The sequence below is a fragment of the Mytilus californianus genome, unplaced genomic scaffold, assembly GCF_021869535.1.
Source record: "Mytilus californianus isolate M0D057914Y unplaced genomic scaffold, xbMytCali1.0.p SCAF_6, whole genome shotgun sequence".
In the NCBI taxonomy this organism is placed as follows: domain Eukaryota; kingdom Metazoa; phylum Mollusca; class Bivalvia; order Mytilida; family Mytilidae; genus Mytilus; species Mytilus californianus.
Window position 1 is genome coordinate 71,908,149 of NW_026262712.1, and position 18,784 is coordinate 71,926,932.

At 32.1% G+C, this 18,784-nt stretch overlaps 1 protein-coding gene and 1 long non-coding RNA gene across 2 annotated transcripts in view; both read right to left on the reverse strand.

The window, feature by feature from the left end:
- The window catches only part of LOC127704595 (angiopoietin-related protein 7-like), a 49,237-nt gene extending 33,783 nt beyond the window's left edge, over positions 1-15,454 (reverse strand). Inside the window, exon 1 of the mRNA XM_052208716.1 lies at positions 15,396-15,454. The gene's annotated coding sequence lies outside the window, so the exon portion shown is untranslated. The remainder of the gene's footprint in view (positions 1-15,395) is intronic.
- On the reverse strand, positions 1,662-4,173 carry LOC127704599 (uncharacterized). The gene is made up of 3 exons (XR_007983408.1): positions 4,078-4,173; positions 3,075-3,194; positions 1,662-1,762 (listed from the first exon to the last, which is right to left on the reverse strand). It is a non-coding gene; the product is annotated as an uncharacterized LOC127704599 (long non-coding RNA).
- Positions 15,455-18,784: the final 3,330 nt, after the last annotated feature.

Below are 18,784 nucleotides of genomic sequence, written 5' to 3' on the forward strand. Positions count from 1 at the left end.
CGGACGATTCAGCCATATTCATACTTTACCGCCAATATCAAAAAAAATCCGGAGGCTGTCCGAATAGTAAGATGACGACTGGATATTTTTAGAAAATACTTTGTTAGAAACATTTTGATTGGCCGACAAAAGTACAAAACTTACGGTATGGAATGAAAAACTTACGGTATGGAATTGAAAACCAACGCGTTGGTTTTTCATACCGTATGAATTACGAATCAACGCGTTGAAAGTGAAGACCAACGCGTTAGTAGTGAAAACCAACGCGTTGGAAGTAAAACCAACGCGTTGATAGTAAAAACCAACGCGTTGAAAGTAAAAACCAACGCGTTGAAAGTAAAAACCAACGCGTTGAAAGTAAAAACCAACGCGTTGAAAATTTCATACGGTATGTTCATACCGCCAAAGACACGAACGGCCACTCATACCTCTGGCCTTTGTTAGTCTTGTGTGTTTTTTAAATTTTAGTTCATTTATATGTTTTGGAGTTTAGTGTGACGTCCATTTTCATTGAACTAGTTTGTTTAGGGGTCAGCTGAAGCCCGCTTCCGGGTGCGGGATTTTCTCGCTGTGTTGAAGACCCATTGTGGCCTTCGGCTGTTTTCTGCTTGTTGGTCGGGTTATTGACACATTCCCCATTTCCATTCTCAATAAGATGGTTCTCAACTGACTACTACACTTTGTTCATAGACAGCCGGTGAGATCCGATCTATTGTAGAATTTGATTAGTCATGAGACTTTTCCATCATCCAATCAAATCACGTGTATTATACCGCAATTCCCATTGTAAACATGAAATTTTATTTTATGTTACAATCCAAGAAATGTTACCGCAAATCAACTAATAAAGATTGAAAGCATATTCTTTTTTTCAAACCATTATTTCATTGAACAATTTTTTCATTGGCTAAAATTTACTGTCAAATCCACAGTTGACATATCATAATAGCCTTCAGTTCGAAAGTTTTCATTTTGTATGACGTCACGTTTACCATGACGCGTATGTGCCCAACTCGTTCATGGAGTTTAGCGGAATTTTATTTTATTTTAAATTGATGCCTTTTTTCAATATTTTTTTCTTTTTATAATACATTAGTTTATTAAAATTTAGAATGGGAATTTATTTTACGCATTAATTTGGTTTATGCAACAAGAAACAAATTGTTCTGTTTGTTTACATTTTCGGATATTTTAATTTGCTATGTAACAAAGTACCGTCGAATATCGTTGAAATCTCCAGGGCAAAATTTTGCCCTTCAAGATTGGGCCGTACCGGTTGTTTGAGTGTAGCGTTATACAAGCGGATTCCAGCCAGTTTACATTCTCAATTTTAATATGATTGAAAAGGTTTTACAAATTACTGATAATTAATACCAATAGTGAATTTGTCTACAAATGACCTTTTGGTTGTGTTGTTGGTTTGCAGTCTCATCAATGTTTATCCTACACATTTTAAGTCATAATTAACTAAACGACACCAATTATTGCATGCATAATTTACGAAATATTAAGGATTGCATTTTACCACTCTTAAAAGGGTGATTAAAAGAAAACACTACAGAAAAGAAAATGATAACGTTTAATAAATTAATGTCAAGAAGTGTTACACTTAATATGTTTTATGACACATGTCAACACTCACTTGTGAAACATGTTTTGTCCTTCAGGTAATGTGTTTCATGACATGAACATGATCCTTCCACGCAAAGTAGGTCGTCTTGGCATTCAATCTGAGAAGTACACTGCATACCGGCCATTTGTCCTGTAATATATGGGTTTATACTAGTAATAAAAAAGAAAGGACTCAAAAAGATTACTGGAATTTCTATACTTTTTTTTTTACTTAAATTCAAAGTATAAACTATTTCTTTTCCAGGGGAGTTTAATAACTAATTTTGTTTTAGAATTTCATATTTCTTTATAGTGGCAAAACGCTGTGTGGGCTCTTTAAACAGTTTCCATTATACATACATTTACGTCAAAGTCTATATGTTCGCGTCTGAATGCGCAGCTGGTGCAGTAAAATTACTGCAGTTAATTCAGTATACAACAAATTGGAGAATATTTTTCCGTTTTCTTATTGATGATGAACTTAAATTTTAGCAACGGAAGTTTACTGCTTGCTCACGTCTTATAAATCAATAAAGAAGATACAAATCAAGGTAACGAACAAAAACTGAGGCATTTGCATGAATTACAAAAAGAGCGAGACTAAAACCTGTTTAGACGCGTAAGGGATGAAGTTTACAACTGTTACATTTCAAAAGAATAAAATGTTTGGGTTCGGAACGGATTCACACCTGTCTTTTTGTTTTTATCTGATTATGTATACGTTTTGAGGATATCCCAAAGACATGGAAATACATAAAAGGAATTCCCAAAGTCAAACTCAATTTCACAACTCGATTAAAGTTCAAAACGGCATATTAAGTGTTGTAGAGTTATTTTGTCGTTGAATTTTACTAAATATTTATAGAATAACTAATCGAAGAATTCAAATAGAGAAAAATATTCAACGAGTGACCGAACAACACATTAATTCACGAATGCGCGTAGCGCATGAGTTAATTATCAGTGTTGTTCGGTCACGAGTTGAATATTTTTCGATATTTGAATTCTTTGATTGGTTATTCTTTTTATTACATTGGAAAATGGCTTTTTTTAATGAAATTAATGTAGAAAATGTAAGGAACTATATCTTTTTTCTACGCATTCACAATTTGTTTTGATCCGACGTTATCGACGTCTTGACAACGCCTATTGTTGTATGACGTCAGAGGAGTGAAATAACCACGTTTATTTCACATGTGAAATTATCGGTTTTTATTACAATGGGAAATCAATGTAATTCATTGCAACCAATGTAATAATTACAATTATTCGTATAAAGGCAAATCTTTTTCACGGAATTGGTTGATGCCGAATCGATACAAGTTCGAATAGAATAAGAAACGTTTTAATTTTACCTGTAGACTCAAAATTGGTTCTTAAAAAAGTTCAGAGTAGAATTGTTACCAATTGTTGCATAATGACAACAAAATTGATATCACAACATTGAAGAACATATATCTTACTCATGATACAATTGGTTCCATTCCATATAAGTTCTACACTGCACCGGCAGGTACCCTCTAAACATATTAGCTTTCCCCTACATTCAAATGAATTTCGGCATGTTGCATTAAATGTGTAGTCTGTAAAATTGATAAGTATAAAGGTACTTCATAACAATCACAATGAAAACAATGCTAGAAGATTTTTTCATCATTATATCAGTATTGTCATCTATGTCTTTGTTTGATTGACTATGTTAATTTGATTTGAAAGCAAATGAAGTAGAGCCAATTTTGCTGCACTTATTTCACTTTCAACATTCTTAAAATCGACACTATATTGCACATAACAACATCTCAGTGTACAACGTATGCACTTTTTGATTAATATTGGCGTATGACTGAAATTGTGATAGATTTTGACAAATTTTATTATTTATCCGAAAATGATTACGGGAAAATTCACATTATAGACAGAATTTCTATTTAAAAGCAAGTCTGTGTATTGATTATCTTAAAATTATATTTTAGTTTACTTTGGTTTCGTATATGTTTTAATACAAAATTATACAAAACATTGGTATAATGTGTATTATTCTATTATGTAATCGATAAGAATATGTAAACGAAATAACATTTTTATATATGACTCTTGATTATTTACATAATTTACAGTCTTTAGAATTAAATATTCTTTGGATTTCGCCAACTTTACAAACCTGGCTTTTATTCAAACAAATACAGACGCGTCAAATACAGTTGTATTTTAAACTGTCCTCTTTATCAAAAACCATACGAACATTTGTGAGGGTTGACATTTTTCGTAATTTTTATTATTTTCATACATTTGGTAACACAATTTCTAGAGCTAATTGCCGAAACAGAGACAAAAGTCCAACTAATTCTTCCTTGAAAGACCTACGGTATGTGAGTGCTTACCACGATAACAACAATTTTTAAAAATTATCAATAGAAAATATAGACATATTACATTGATAATTGAATTTGAAAAAAAGAAATTTACCTTCATTTCTGGAAATATAATTTACAGATCCAACAAGAATTGATATGGCAGAAATAATCAAGCTAAATATTAATACCATTTCCACTGTAATGAATCGCGCAAATCACAGTCGCGTATTTATATTGAGTTTGGAAGCTACTAAAGGTATAAAAGAGACGGAAGATACCAAAGGGATATTCAAAATCATAAGTGGAAGACAAACTGACAAAGGTCATGGCATAAAACTTTAAAAGACAAACCCGAAAAGACAAACAATAGTCTAGAAAACACAACGTAGAATGAGCAGCACAAACCCCAGCAGATCCAAGGGGTTCATATAAGAGCTTTTTGAATGTCATACCCTTTATTCTCTATTTTGAGTTCATTATTCTATATAAATTCTGTAAACCCAATCTAAACCCTCAAACATAATGTTATTGCGTCTTACATTTTTTTGTATCTCTTGTCCTCTCACTCAGGACAATCATATGATAAAAATGGTAAAAGATGTTCAAATAAATTCATTTCTGTCTGTTAGTTAATATACGTTATACATAAAGTTCTTGTGACATTTTAAAAGATTCTATTTATGTTGTTTTCTTTCTAACGCAGAGTTTTAAAGTCTCGTAAGGAAAAAGTATTTGACTAGTGTCTAGTATATGGTTTATCTTATTTATATATGTAAAATATTGCAAGTTCTTGTTGATAAAACGCAAATAAGTTGTAAATTTAGTTTGACTGTGTGACAAATACGAAATCTTACTAAGTCATGAAAACTCTTATCTTTAAAGACAACGAAAATCAAATACATTTAGAAATATTGCGTTGAAGACACAAAACAAATTATAATAAAGATAAGGGTGGGAAGAGGTGTCGGAAAATGCTAAAGGAAAAGGACAATATACTGACAAGACAAAGAAATAGCAGCGATATAAATCTGACGGTCATTAAATACAGCAGGTATAGACAACCTTTGAATCTTATAACAGGGAAAATATATAAGATGCTCAGAAAGGGGAAACATAATTAATTAATCTGCTTCTCATCTAACACCCGTCATGTTGCCAAGTGGTTAACTTGGTAAGGAGACATTTCAAACGGGATAAAATCATTTAATCAAGTGACGTGAAGCACTTTTGGAAATGTTTTACGACAATGTATGACAAACTCACCCCAAAAAATCTATCATTTCTTTTATCGTTCAAAAACCATATATACAAAACACTCACATTAATAGTTTGAATTTCAAGTACCCCCATCTGGTTCACGTTGTCGAAATGTCCATATAAAAAAGTAAATTTGAAATTGTTTATACTAAAAGTATTTTAATCTGCAGGTGAAAAATAGAAAGATCGTAGTGTTTTTTTTTTTTCATCTTGCAGAATCAACAATTATCATTGTTTTGATACTCCCGTACTACAAATAAAATGTCTGTATAAAAATAAGGAGATGCAGTATGATTGCCAATGAGACAACTATCCACCAAAGTTCAAATGAAGTAAATATAAGCAATTAAAGGCATGCATACGGCCTTCAACAACGAGAAAACCCTATACCGTGTAGTCAGCTATAAAAGGCCCCGACATGTAAAATGTGAATCAATTCATAGGAGAAAACTAACGGCCTAATTTATAACAAAATATTTTACGAAAAACACATATGACAGACATGAACCAACGACAACTACTGAACTACATGCTCCTAACTTGAAACTGGTTGTTGCCGTTGAGGCATCAGAGATAAGCCTCTGCCAGGTAAACTGTGATACAGATAGATCATATAGCAAGTAGCCAATTGTCTGAAATCTGCTTTCCATTAATTTTGGGCTCATCACATTTGCGCGCATTTAGGGATTACATTTTTTTTACGTTTGTCCGCAGCTTTTGATTACATTTGCGCGCATTCATTTTACAGATAACACAGGTAATAATAAAGGTAATTCATAATAAATATGACTATGATGTATTAATTTTCATAATAAATAGGACTATAAATTATTAAATTTGGAATATGAAACAAATCGGGAAAAATATCATAAGGGTGTATGATGGATTTACTTTCTGTATTGATAGAACACTGAAGTCAGGCACTATTTCATGGTAATGCACTGTAAAGGATTGCAAATTTAGTAGAAAAACTGATGAACATTCAACTGCTATTCTAAATGGTAACTGTGATCATACACATGAGTCAAATGCTAGAAAACTTGAGAGGAAGATTATCCGCGTTGTTGCAAATAAAAAAACGACAGCAGACATAACTTCTAGGCCTATGAAATTAGTCCGTTGTGAATAACTGAATATATATAAAAAAAAAACACTTATTGACAAAGACCTGAAGAGTTTGAGAAAATACCAGGATAGAGAAGTTAACAGAATTTCATTTCTCAAAGCAATTGGCTACAAATTTCTGCACGTACCAACATGTAAAATCAGTACTTTTACTTTTTAGATTTGCTATGTTTTAACATTTTAACATTTTTATCTGCATATATTTCTAGGATTTAGTGCTTGTGCATAATAAAACGGACTTATCCTGCTCGAAATCCCACTTCCACCTCCTCGATGGTGAGCAGGAGATTAAGACTAACGGAAGGAGTACTTGTACTTGTAAATAGTTAAATAAGTATTATTACCTGTATTTACCTGCGTTTACCTGAGTTTACCTGTAAAATAAATGCGCGCAAATGTTATCAAAAGCTGCGCGCAAACGTAATGATTTTTGCGTGCAAATGTAATGCACCGTTATTTTTTTGTTTACAATAATATATTCCCTAAGGTCTTTACCTATTTTTTTATATTTCTTTGGCTTTTCAAATTACATGTATTATTTTTTTTTTTCATCAATGTCTTTTTCGTTTGATCGGAACGTTGATCAATGGTCATATTCAATTGTGACATCATGTTTTTAGATGTCATTGAAAATTATCTTAATATTATAGTACTTGTTCTATCTATGAACATATGGGGACAATTACCACAATCAACATTTCAGTTTATTCACTAACTTGGTATTTCGAATGTTAAACAAACGTCCTTAAAATGTCCTGTACCAAGTCAGGAATATGGCAGTTGTTATCAGATAGTCCGTTTCTATGTATGTTGGCGTTTGCTTTTGTTGTAGTTCAGTGTTTCTGTTGTTCCGTTGTTTTCCTCTTATAGTTGGTGTGTTTCCCTCGGTTTTAGTTTGTTACCCGGATTTGTTTTTGCTTAATCGAATTGTGACTATTGAACAGTGGTATACTATTGTTGCCTTTATTTACATTTGTCCGAATTTCAAAACATCAGCCAAAAGAGTAATGCATGTACGTAACAAAAAATATAAAGATTAATGCGCAACAGACAATAAAAAGAGCAATGTGCAACGGACTATAAAGAGAAATGTGCAACAGACTATAAAGAGAAATGTGCAACAGACTATAAAGAGCAATGTGCAACAGACCATAAACAGCAATGTGCAACAGACTATAAAGAGCAATGTGCAACAGACCATAAACAGCAATGTGCAACAGACCATAAACAGCAATGTGCAACAGACTATAAAGAGCAATGTGCAACAGACAATATAAAGGGCAATGCGCAACAAACAATATCAAGGGTAATGCACAACAGACAATATTAAGATCAATGAGCAACAGAAAAAATACAGAAGGCCTATTTTTTAAATGTAATTTGTATAGTCGAGATTAGTTTTTGGAAAATATAAATGCACTTCAAATAACCATGCACTTATAACAATCTTCTCAGAAAACAACATAATCCCAACATGTCTTTTAGGATTATACAAAAAATTATGACTTTGCATGTCGTCTTAAAATGTCGTTTTATCTTTTCTTGAAGTAAACTGATTAAACATTAAATGGCAAATAATTTAAAAGGCCTCATTGTTTTTCAGAGGGACGATTTTTCCTTGTCTCATGGTAGATTTATATTTGTTTGCACAGCGCTTGAATTCTGCAAGTACTCCTTGTATTGATTCCTTTTACTGTATTTAGTAGACTTCAATTAGTAAGTCAAAACGACACACTTCAAACGGAGAAAACATATATATATATATAAAACGTACTTAATCGATATCCTGTCAAGATATACCTTTATATAATTGATAAACAGCTCCATGGTATCTAACGAAGTATTAACACAAACTTTCTTGTTTAAATTCGGTGCCCAATAACTTAAAAGTTTAAACTATTATGGCCAATCGTGATATTTGATAAGAGTTGATATTTGATCAGGCCTAGTATATAAGACATTGTGACTTCCTTATTCACAATTAGATACTTAAGTGAAAAAGGTTTGATCAAATCTTGATGTAACAAAAAACATAATATAATAGTTATTTAACAACTATCATGGACCAGCCGGGGTCCGTAATATGGACATTCTGGTTTTTATGCCTATTTGTGGTATATAGGCCAGTCAACACAAACTTTATCAAGTTCAGACCGTTCTATGAGTACCAGTATAATTTCCAATCGGATTCAGATGTCAAAGACCTCGGAAAGTTTAGAGTTGATGCAAAGGTAGGTTTCCGAACAAACATATTGTTGATTTACTGTCACTTTGATTGTAAATTCAATCAAATCCCCTTTACATAGATGCATATATTCATTAAAATTCTTAAAAGTTTTAATTATATGAGATTCAGATGTCTTCCATCAATGATTTGAGAGTAAAACCTGCAAACTGTAAATAGAGACTGTGGGTATATTCCTTTGAAATGAAAGACAATGAAAAAAGTATTAGTGGATATATGAATTACCTACTTCTAAATGACTTTGCTTACATGTATATACGATATACGTAGTTGAACGACCATATCGCTATTTTATAATTCTCTTTAAATTTAATCCACCTGTTATGTTCCAAATGTATAATGTATTCGCTATATTTGATTACACATATAAAACTAAATGATTGCATTTTTAAGAAGAAGAAAATGTAACGTTGATAGCATACTTCTTAGTTGTATCACAAATTGTCAGTTTTTAAGAATTCGTATTTGCCAAAGTTATTTCCTATTCGATATCACATTTCTTTATACTGATAAATAAGTTATCTTATAGATTAGTTTGGTCAAGATGTGCAAGTTTTAGGTTCCAAAGGAGAGGCAAAAGATACCAAAGGGACATTCAAACTCAGAAGTTGATTTTAAACTATTGTAAATTAAAATAGTCAAAGACAATTGTTGACGGTTGATAATCTACAAAAGTGATGTTTCAGATGTCGGCTTTGAAATCATTTTGATGTGACGCGTTTGAATGTTTGTTGCTGATAAAAGTACTATAGTAGCTTCATCTTCATACTAATGTTCAGAAATTCGAATAAATAAAGTGTATATGTTTTAATTTACACAATTACAGGAAATGCAACTTTTGCATAAATTCTCTTTTTCAATAGTTTCCGCCTTTGATACACACATTTTAGATAAATAAAAAAAATAATATAAGAACAGCGTTCAGTGTATATGATTTTCATTCGTTTTTCCTTATTTGAAAAAAAAAATGAAATACAGCTGTATGATTTAAAATAAGAAGATGTGGTAAGATTGACAATAAGACAACTATTCCCTAGACGCTATCGACGAGGTTGTAAGCAACTATAAGCTAGCATACGGCCTTTAACAATTAGAAAACTAATTCTACATCATAGGCTATATAAACCCCACCATGACAAAATGCAAAACAATTCAAACAAGAGAGGGTGTAAGAAACTATAAGTATCCATACGGCCTTCAACAATTACAAAACTCATACTACATAGTAAGTTATAAAAACCCCACCATGCCAAAATGTGAAACAATTCAAACAAGATAACCAGCTATGAGTAATTAAAAAATAAACGAAATACTACGACAGACAGGAACAAAAGACAACTACTGATTTACGTGCTTCTTGCTTAGGACAGGCAAATAAATAATGTTGAGGGGAAAAAATATGTTTTCGAGTGCCCAACCCTCCAAATAACCTGGGACACTAGTGTAACAGCACAACATAAGAACAAACTGTAAAAATCAGTTTAAAATGGCTTGACACGTCAACTGTAAGGGTCATACAAAAATCAGTAACATATTTATAGGGACATTTGTTAGATTTAGAAAGGAGGGGGCTGAAATGGCGGATATGAATTTAGATTAGCGGGCTAAATAATCAAAAAGCAAACTATGTTCTTTTTTCGTTTTTGATAAACAATTAATGAACTTAAATAACAAACTATGTATTCACCTTCAATTTGGATATTCAAAATGAAAATCCTACTACATCTTATTTTAATTTGTTTCTTTTCTTTGATTTTTTTATTCATTTCTTTTTTACAAACTAAGAAATAGGAACGAAATAGTCTTCTTTTTTATTCTTGTTCTAGTGCAATAGTTCAAAATGACTGGGTCAGCTTATATTGTTTAAATGCTTTAGATATTAAGCATTTTTTACAGAAAAAATGCGTGAACTTCATATTAAATTTTTGATAATAACTTTTTGATTATTTTATTGAAAGACTATCTTGTTCGTGGTTTTTCTTTATGTAAACAAATTGAAAAAAGAAACAATGTTAACTTTTTCTATCGTTACTCTAAACAACAAACTATGCTCTCTTTTTTTGTTTTCACTCGAAAAAACATGAAGAACTGGTAATTTGGTCTTTGAAGGAAAGTTGTATCATTGGCATTTGGCAATCATATCACATCTTCTTATTTTTATATGTCTTCATTGTTTCATCAAAGTTAACCCTGTCTAGCCTAAACCAACCTGTGTTGTGTCCTTCAATACTGGCGTAAAGAAGTCTATATCGTTTTTTTTTAATATTGCACTGGAAAACTGAACTAGACATTAGGAAGCAACTGTAATATCTCTCTCTATTATGAGCTTTCAGAGGTGGCTGCCGCTTGGCTTTTTTGTTCGTCTGAACCAAAGTTTTACTATTAAACCATGTCTTTTATCATTGCTTTTAATAAAGCCTTACATTTCTGGTAATACTATTTTGAACCCATGTTACACATGTACGAATTGTGGACTCAGAGTAATATAAAGAAGACACCTCATTTAAAGACTTATATATATGCTTGTGGACTAATATATATATGCATGTATAAAAACAAATGAGACCATACTAAGAGGGCAGTAGAACACCACAAATCGACAAGAACTGACAACACTTTTAACAAAAGAAAAACAACGAAAATGCAATAAAATTAAAAACGCAGAAAACTAAAATGTTATCAGTATAGAAAAACATGGTAGCGCCTAAAATTTAATTCTTAGGAGGTCCAATAATGGAGGTAGGGGTAGTATAGAATTTTAATATAAGTTTAAACTCTAAGAAGTTCAGGGCATAAAAATGTTTAAAATATGCCGCACAGCCCTATCTTTTGACCTTTGAATAAAATAGTAGTGCATATCAACTTTCCGTTCTGGGATATATTTTTTCACGAAACTTCACAGTAAAAGTGGCACAGTTTTAGCTGCAAAGGGAGTTCCTATGGGAAATTGCATTATCTATATTTACAGAATTGCAACCTGTAGGTTTGGACATACGACTTTGTTCAACATGGTCGTTTACTGTATGCCGAATGTGTATGCATAAAAACCTATAGGTATAAAACCAGGTTTAATCCACCATTTTCTACATAAGGAAATATCTGTACCAAGTCAGGAATACGACAGATGTTTTCTACCATTCGTTTGATGTGTTTGAGCTTTTGATTTAGCCATTTGATAAGTGACTTTCCTTTTTTAATTTTCGTTGGAGTTCGGTATTTTTGTTATTTTACTTTTTATGCAAAGACATTTGATGAACAGTACATATACTTTTATTGTTTGTGTATGTAAATATTGTTAGTAAGTCCACTAGGAATAATGAGAGAGAGTTCGTATTCACTCTTGGACCAGAAAGGTTCCAAAGACTGAACGACTATTCCCAGTTTCTGTTTATCCTTATTTCAAACGTTCCCGTTTTATTACTTTCTGTCTTATTTGTGTAAGGCTTGAATATTGTAAACGGAGCCATACATGCTAAGAGAAATCAGAGTTAAGTTCCGTTTCTCAATCTTCCGACTTGACAGAATATAAACATTCGTACTCGTCGGCATTTGCATCAGCAAGTATATTGTCGTCAGTTTCCTTAGGACATGAGGTCAGCATCAAATAAGCATTACATAATTTGCCCACATTCACCATAGGGACACGAGACATTGGTGGGACAGTTGTGTGAAAATGATACCACGGAAATGACCACAGCAAACCAAATACGCCGCAATCGATGCAACCCTTAAAATATATGTACCTTTGCTATGTTATGCGTTCCCGTTGAATTAATATACCAAACCATGATTGATCTAGATATTTTACTACGCTTAGGGACTTTCCGATTGAATTTTCCTCGGAGTTCAGTATTTTTGTGATTTTACTTTTAACTACATGTATGATGTCGACAAATAATTAACGTACTAAAAAGGGTCGCTGTATATTTTCAAATATAACAAACTAAGTGCTCTGGTGGGTTTTCTTTGATTTATACTTTGTAGAATATTGAATGATTTATATATAATAAATTGTAAAGCTTAAATCACTTAGTAAGTCTATGTTAATCAGTTAAAAAGCTACAATATTATGACCAGTGCCTTAGCTGTTTTGTCTGCTATGCTATCATCGCCTTGACCGTTTAGCCAGCTACACTACCTACTAACTTTGTTTGTAACTCAACACCAGGGTTGACGGATATTATAATTTACTAATAACATAAAACATACTAGTAGTCATCATGGTGTAAAGCGAAAGATATGCATTTTGATTTTCGGGACAAACCTACCCGTCCCGTAACAATCTTTATACTCGGCTGGAAACAATATGAAATGTTCGACAGAGCTTCTCATTCCATGTGACTTGTTTTCTAGGCCTTTGATAAATAAATTCTAAATATTAAGTCAAACTTAAGTTATTCTATATTTTACGGTCAAGTGGAAAAAAATATGAAAAATATTTTTTAGAATTGGATAAAATTTTCAGAATCCACATCTGATCAAACGACTGCAAAATCAAACTTGAAAAGTGATCTTTGACCCCTTTAATTCCTGATGAAATTTTATTATCTCTGCATAATCTTCATACCACAATTAACGAAAAAGGTAATAACTTTTCTGTTCGTTTATGGTCATGTTTCGTTGACTGCTTTTTATAAGGTCATACATTTATCAGTACATTTGATGCTTATGTTCAGTAATATCGCTGATTTCAACGAACGTCAATATTTTCCTTACTGACAAACTTTACAAGAGGGATAAAGGTACAAGAAATAAAACTAGTCAACCTTGCACTAAATATGCAAACTAGAATCTATGACAATCGTGATGATTTCAATTTTGCAATTGTCAACGTCCCATTTCTCAGCCTCTCTCCCTCTGTCTCATCACATGGCGTTTACACATCTTAATATATACGTTACGCTTGTGCGTGTTCACATTATACGGACTGCAATAATAGAGGTTGGCCCCTTACACTTAATATGCTTCATCAGAGTTATGAGGTTAAATGAGGTGTGGTTTCTTGTGACCGGTGATGCATGCTCAGAAGGGGGCGCTTATCCTATCGACGCACTAAGTCTAGATCCATTTAGAGTACATGCGATTCACTGTTTCTGTTTGTTACCTTGATTTGTCTTTTCCAAATCGACTTACAAAATCTGAACATCGGTAAACTACTGTCGCCTTAATCGATACTGCATATTGCGCTAGTATATTGATTACTACGCATTGGCATGATGCATATCTGGTACATGTTGCATACTGATCTGCTGGTGACATTATGAATAACACTTGCCTTATACATGTTGCACCATGATTGTTTGGTGACATTGTGCATCATAAACATCTTTGACAGTATTTTGTTTTATAACACTTACATGCATCTGTGCAAAAGCAACAACATTGCAATAGAAAAATAACAAAGTATATTCACATATATAAAGAGAATTTGGTGTTTAACACAGATATTTGATAGCCCCTGTTGAATTCATTGACGAATTTCATATTTAAAAGTCTGCCACCATGACGTGTTGTCTAATTCTATGGCAATAAATCACAAAACATGTTTAACCCCGCCGCATTTTTGCGCTGTCCCAAGTCAGGCGCCTCTGGCCTTTGTTAGTCTTGTGTGTTTTTTAAATTTTAGTTCACTTATATGTTTTGGAGTTTAGTGTGACGTCCATTTTCATTGAACTAGTTTGTTTAGGGGTCAGCTGAAGCCCGCTTCCGGGTGCGGGATTTTCTCGCTGTGTTGAAGACCCATTGTGGCCTTCGGCTGTTTTCTGCTTGTTGGTCGGGTTATTGACACATTCCCCATTTCCATTCTCAATAAGATGGCTCTCAACTGACTACTACACCTTGTTCATAGACAACCGGTGAGATCCGATCTATTGTAGAATTTGATTAGTCATGAGACTTCTCCATCATCCAATCAAATCACGTGTATTATACCGCAATTCCCATTGTAAACATGAAATTTTATTTTATGTTACAATCCAAGAAATGTTACCGCAAATCAACTAATAAAGATTGAAAGCATATTCTTTTTTTCAAACCATCAATTTCATTGAACAATTTTTTCATTGGCTAAAATTTACTGTCAAATCCACAGTTGACATATCATAATAGCCTTCAGTTCGAAAGTTTTCATTTTGTATGACGTCACGTTTACCATGACGCGTATGTGCCCAACTCATTCATGGAGTTTAGCGGAATTTTATTTTATTTTAAATTGATGCCTTTTTTCAATATTTTTTTCTTTTTATAATACATTAGTTTATTAAAATTTAGAATGGGAATTTATTTTACGCATTAATTTTATGCTCTATGCAACAAGAAACAAATTGTTCTGTTTGTTTACATTTTCGGATATTTTAATTTGCTATGTAACAAAGTACCGTCGAATATCGTTGAAATCTCCAGGGCAAAATTTTGCCCTTCAAGATTGGGCCGTACCGGTTGTTTGAGTGTAGCGTTATACAAGCGGATTCCAGCCAGTTTACATTCTCAATTTTAATATGATTGAAAAGGTTTTACAAATTACTGATAATTAATACCAATAGTGAATTTGTCTACAAATGACCTTTTGGTTGTGTTGTTGGTTTGCAGTCTCATCAATGTTTATCCTACACATTTTAAGTCATAATTAACTAAACGACACCAATTATTGCATGCATAATTTACGAAATATTAAGGATTGCATTTTACCACTCTTAAAAGGGTGATTAAAAGAAAACACTACAGAAAAGAAAATGATAACGTTTATAAAGTGATGTCAAGAAGTGTTACACTTAATATGTTGTATGACACATGTCAACACTCACTTGTGAAACATTTTTTGTCCTTCAGGTAATGTGTTTCATGACATGAACATGATCCTTCCACGCAAAGAAGGTGGTCTTGGCATTCAATCTGAGAAGTACACTGCATACCGGCCATTTGTCCTGTAATATATGGGTTTATACTAGTAATAAAAAAGAAAGGACTCAAAAAGATTACTGGAATTTCTATACTTTTTTTTTTACTTAAATTCAAAGTATAAACTATTTCTTTTCCAGGGGAGTTTAATAACTAATTTTGTTTTAGAATTTCATATTTCTTTATAGTGGCATAACGCTGTGTGGGCTCTTTAAACAGTTTCCATTATACATACATTTACGTCAAAGTCTATATGTTCGCGTCTGAATGCGCAGCTGGTGCAGTAAAATTACTACAGTTAATTCAGTATACAACAAATCGGAGAATATTTTTCCGTTTTCTTATTGATGATGAACTTAAATTTTAGCAACGGAAGTTTACTGCTTGCTCACGTCTTATAAATCAATAAAGAAGATACAAATCAAGGTAACGAACAATAACTGAGGCATTTGCATGAATTACAAAAAGAGCGAGACTATACCTGTTTAGACGCGTAAGGGATGAAGTTTACAACTGTTACATTTCAAAAGAATAAAATGTTTGGGTTCGGAACGGGTTCACACCTGTCTTTTTGTTTTTATCTTATTATGTATACGTTTTGAGGATATCCCAAAGACATGGAAATACATAAAAGGAATTCCCAAAGTCAAACTCAATTTCACAATTCGATTAAAGTTCAAAACGGCATATTAAGTGTTGTAGAGTTATTTTGTCGTTGAATTTTACTAAATATTTATAGAATAACTAATCGAAGAATTCAAATAGAGAAAAATATTCAACGAGTGACCGAAGAACACATTAATTCACGAATGCGCGTAGCGCATGAGTTAATTATCAGTGTTGTTCGGTCACGAGTTGAATATTTTTCGATATTTGAATTCTTTGATTAGTTATTCTTTTATTACATTGGAAAATGGCTTTTTTTAATGAAATTAATGTAGAAAATGTAAGGAGCTATATCTTTTTTCTACGCATTCACAATTTGTTTTGATCCGACGTTATCGACGTCTTGACAACGCCTATTGTTGTATGACGTCAGAGGAGTGAAATAACCACGTTTATTTCACATGTGAAATTATCGGTTTTTATTACAATGGGAAATCAATGTAATTCATTGCAACCAATGTAAAAATTACAATTATTCGTATAAAGGCAAATCTTTTTCACGGAATTGGTTGATGCCGAATCGATACAAGTTCGAATAGAATAAGAAACGTTTTAATTTTACATGTAGACTCAAAATTGGTTCTTAAAAAAGTTCAGAGTAGAATTGTTACCAATTGTTGCATAATGACAACAAAATTGATATCACAACATTGAAGAACATATATCTTACTCATGATACAATTGGTTCCATTCCATATAAGTTCTACACTGCACCGGCAGGTACCCTCTAAACATATTAGCTTTTCCCTATAAAGGTACTTCATAACAATCACAAAGAAAACAATGCTAGAAGATTTTTTCATCATTATATCAGTATTGTCATCTATGTCTTTGTTTGATTGACTATGTTAATTTGATTTGAAAGCAAATGAAGTAGAGCCAATTTTGCTGCACTTATTTCACTTTCAACATTCTTAAAATCGACACTATATTGCACATAACAACATCTCAGTGTACAACGTACGCACTTTTTGATTGATATTGGCGTATGACTGAAATTGTGATAGATTTTGACAAATTTTATTATTTATCCGAAAATGATTACGGGAAAATTCACATTATAGACAGAATTTCTATTTAAAAGCAAGTCTGTGTATTGATTATCTTAAAATTACATTTTAGTTTACTTTGGTTTCGTATATGTTTTAATACAAAATTATACAAAACATTGGTATAATGTGTATTATTCTATTATGTAATCGATAAGAATATGTAAACGAAATAACATTTTTATATATGACTCTTGATTATTTACATAATTTACAGTCTTTAGAATTAAATATTCTTTGGATTTCGCCAACTTTACAAACCTGGCTTTTATTCAAACAAATACAGACGCGTCAAATACAGTTGTATTTTAAACTGTCCTCTTTATCAAAAACCATACGAACATTTGTGAGGGTTGACATTTTTCGTAATTTTTATTATTTTCATACATTTGGTAACACAATTTCTAGAGCTAATTGCCGAAACAGAGACAAAAGTCCAACTAATTCTTCCTTGAAAGACCTACGGTATGTGAGTGCTTACCACGATAACAACAATTTTTAAAAATTATCAATAGAAAATATAGACATATTACATTGATAATTGAATTTGAAAAAAAGAAATTTACCTTCATTTCTGGAAATATAATTTACAGATCCAACAAGAATTGATATGGCAGAAATAATCAAGCTAAATATTAATACCATTTCCGCTGTAATGAATCGCGCAAATCACAGTCGCGTATTTATATTGAGTTTGGAAGCTACTAAAGGTATAAAAGAGACGGAAGATACCAAAGGGATATTCAAAATCATAAGTGGAAGACAAACTGACAAAGGTCATGGCATAAAACTTTAAAAGACAAACCCGAAAAGACAAACAATAGTCTAGAAAACACAACGTAGAATGAGCAGCACAAACCCCAGCAGATCCAAGGGGTTCATATAAGAGCTTTTTGAATGTCATACCCTTTATTCTCTATTTTGAGTCCATTATTCTATATAAATTCTGTAAACCCAATCTAAACCCTCAAACATAATGTTATTGCGTCTTACATTTTTTTGTATCTCTTGTCCTCTCACTCAGGACAATCATATGATAAAAATGGTAAAAGATGTTCAAATAAATTCATTTCTGTCTGTTTGTTAATATACGTTAAACATAAAGTTCTTGTGACATTTTAAAAGATTCTTTTTATGTTGTTTTCTTTCTAACGCAGAGTTTTAAAGTCTCGTAAGGAAAAAGTATTTGACTAGTGTCTAGTATATGGTTTATCTTATTTATATATGTAAAATATTGCAAGTTCTTGTTGATAAAACGCAAATAAGTTGTAAATTTAGTTTGACTGTGTGACAAATACGAAATCTTACTAAGTCATGAAAACTCTTATCTTTAAAGACAACGAAAATCAAATACATTTAGAAATATTGCGTTGAAGACACAAAACAAATTATAATAAAGATAAGGGTGGGAAGAGGTGTCGGAAAATGCTAAAGGAAAAGGACAATATACTGACAAGACAAAGAAATAGCAGCGATATAAATCTGACGGTCATTAAATACAGCAGGTATAGACAACCTTTGAATCTTATAACAGGGAAAATATATAAGATGCTCAGAAAGGGGAAACATAATTAATTAAT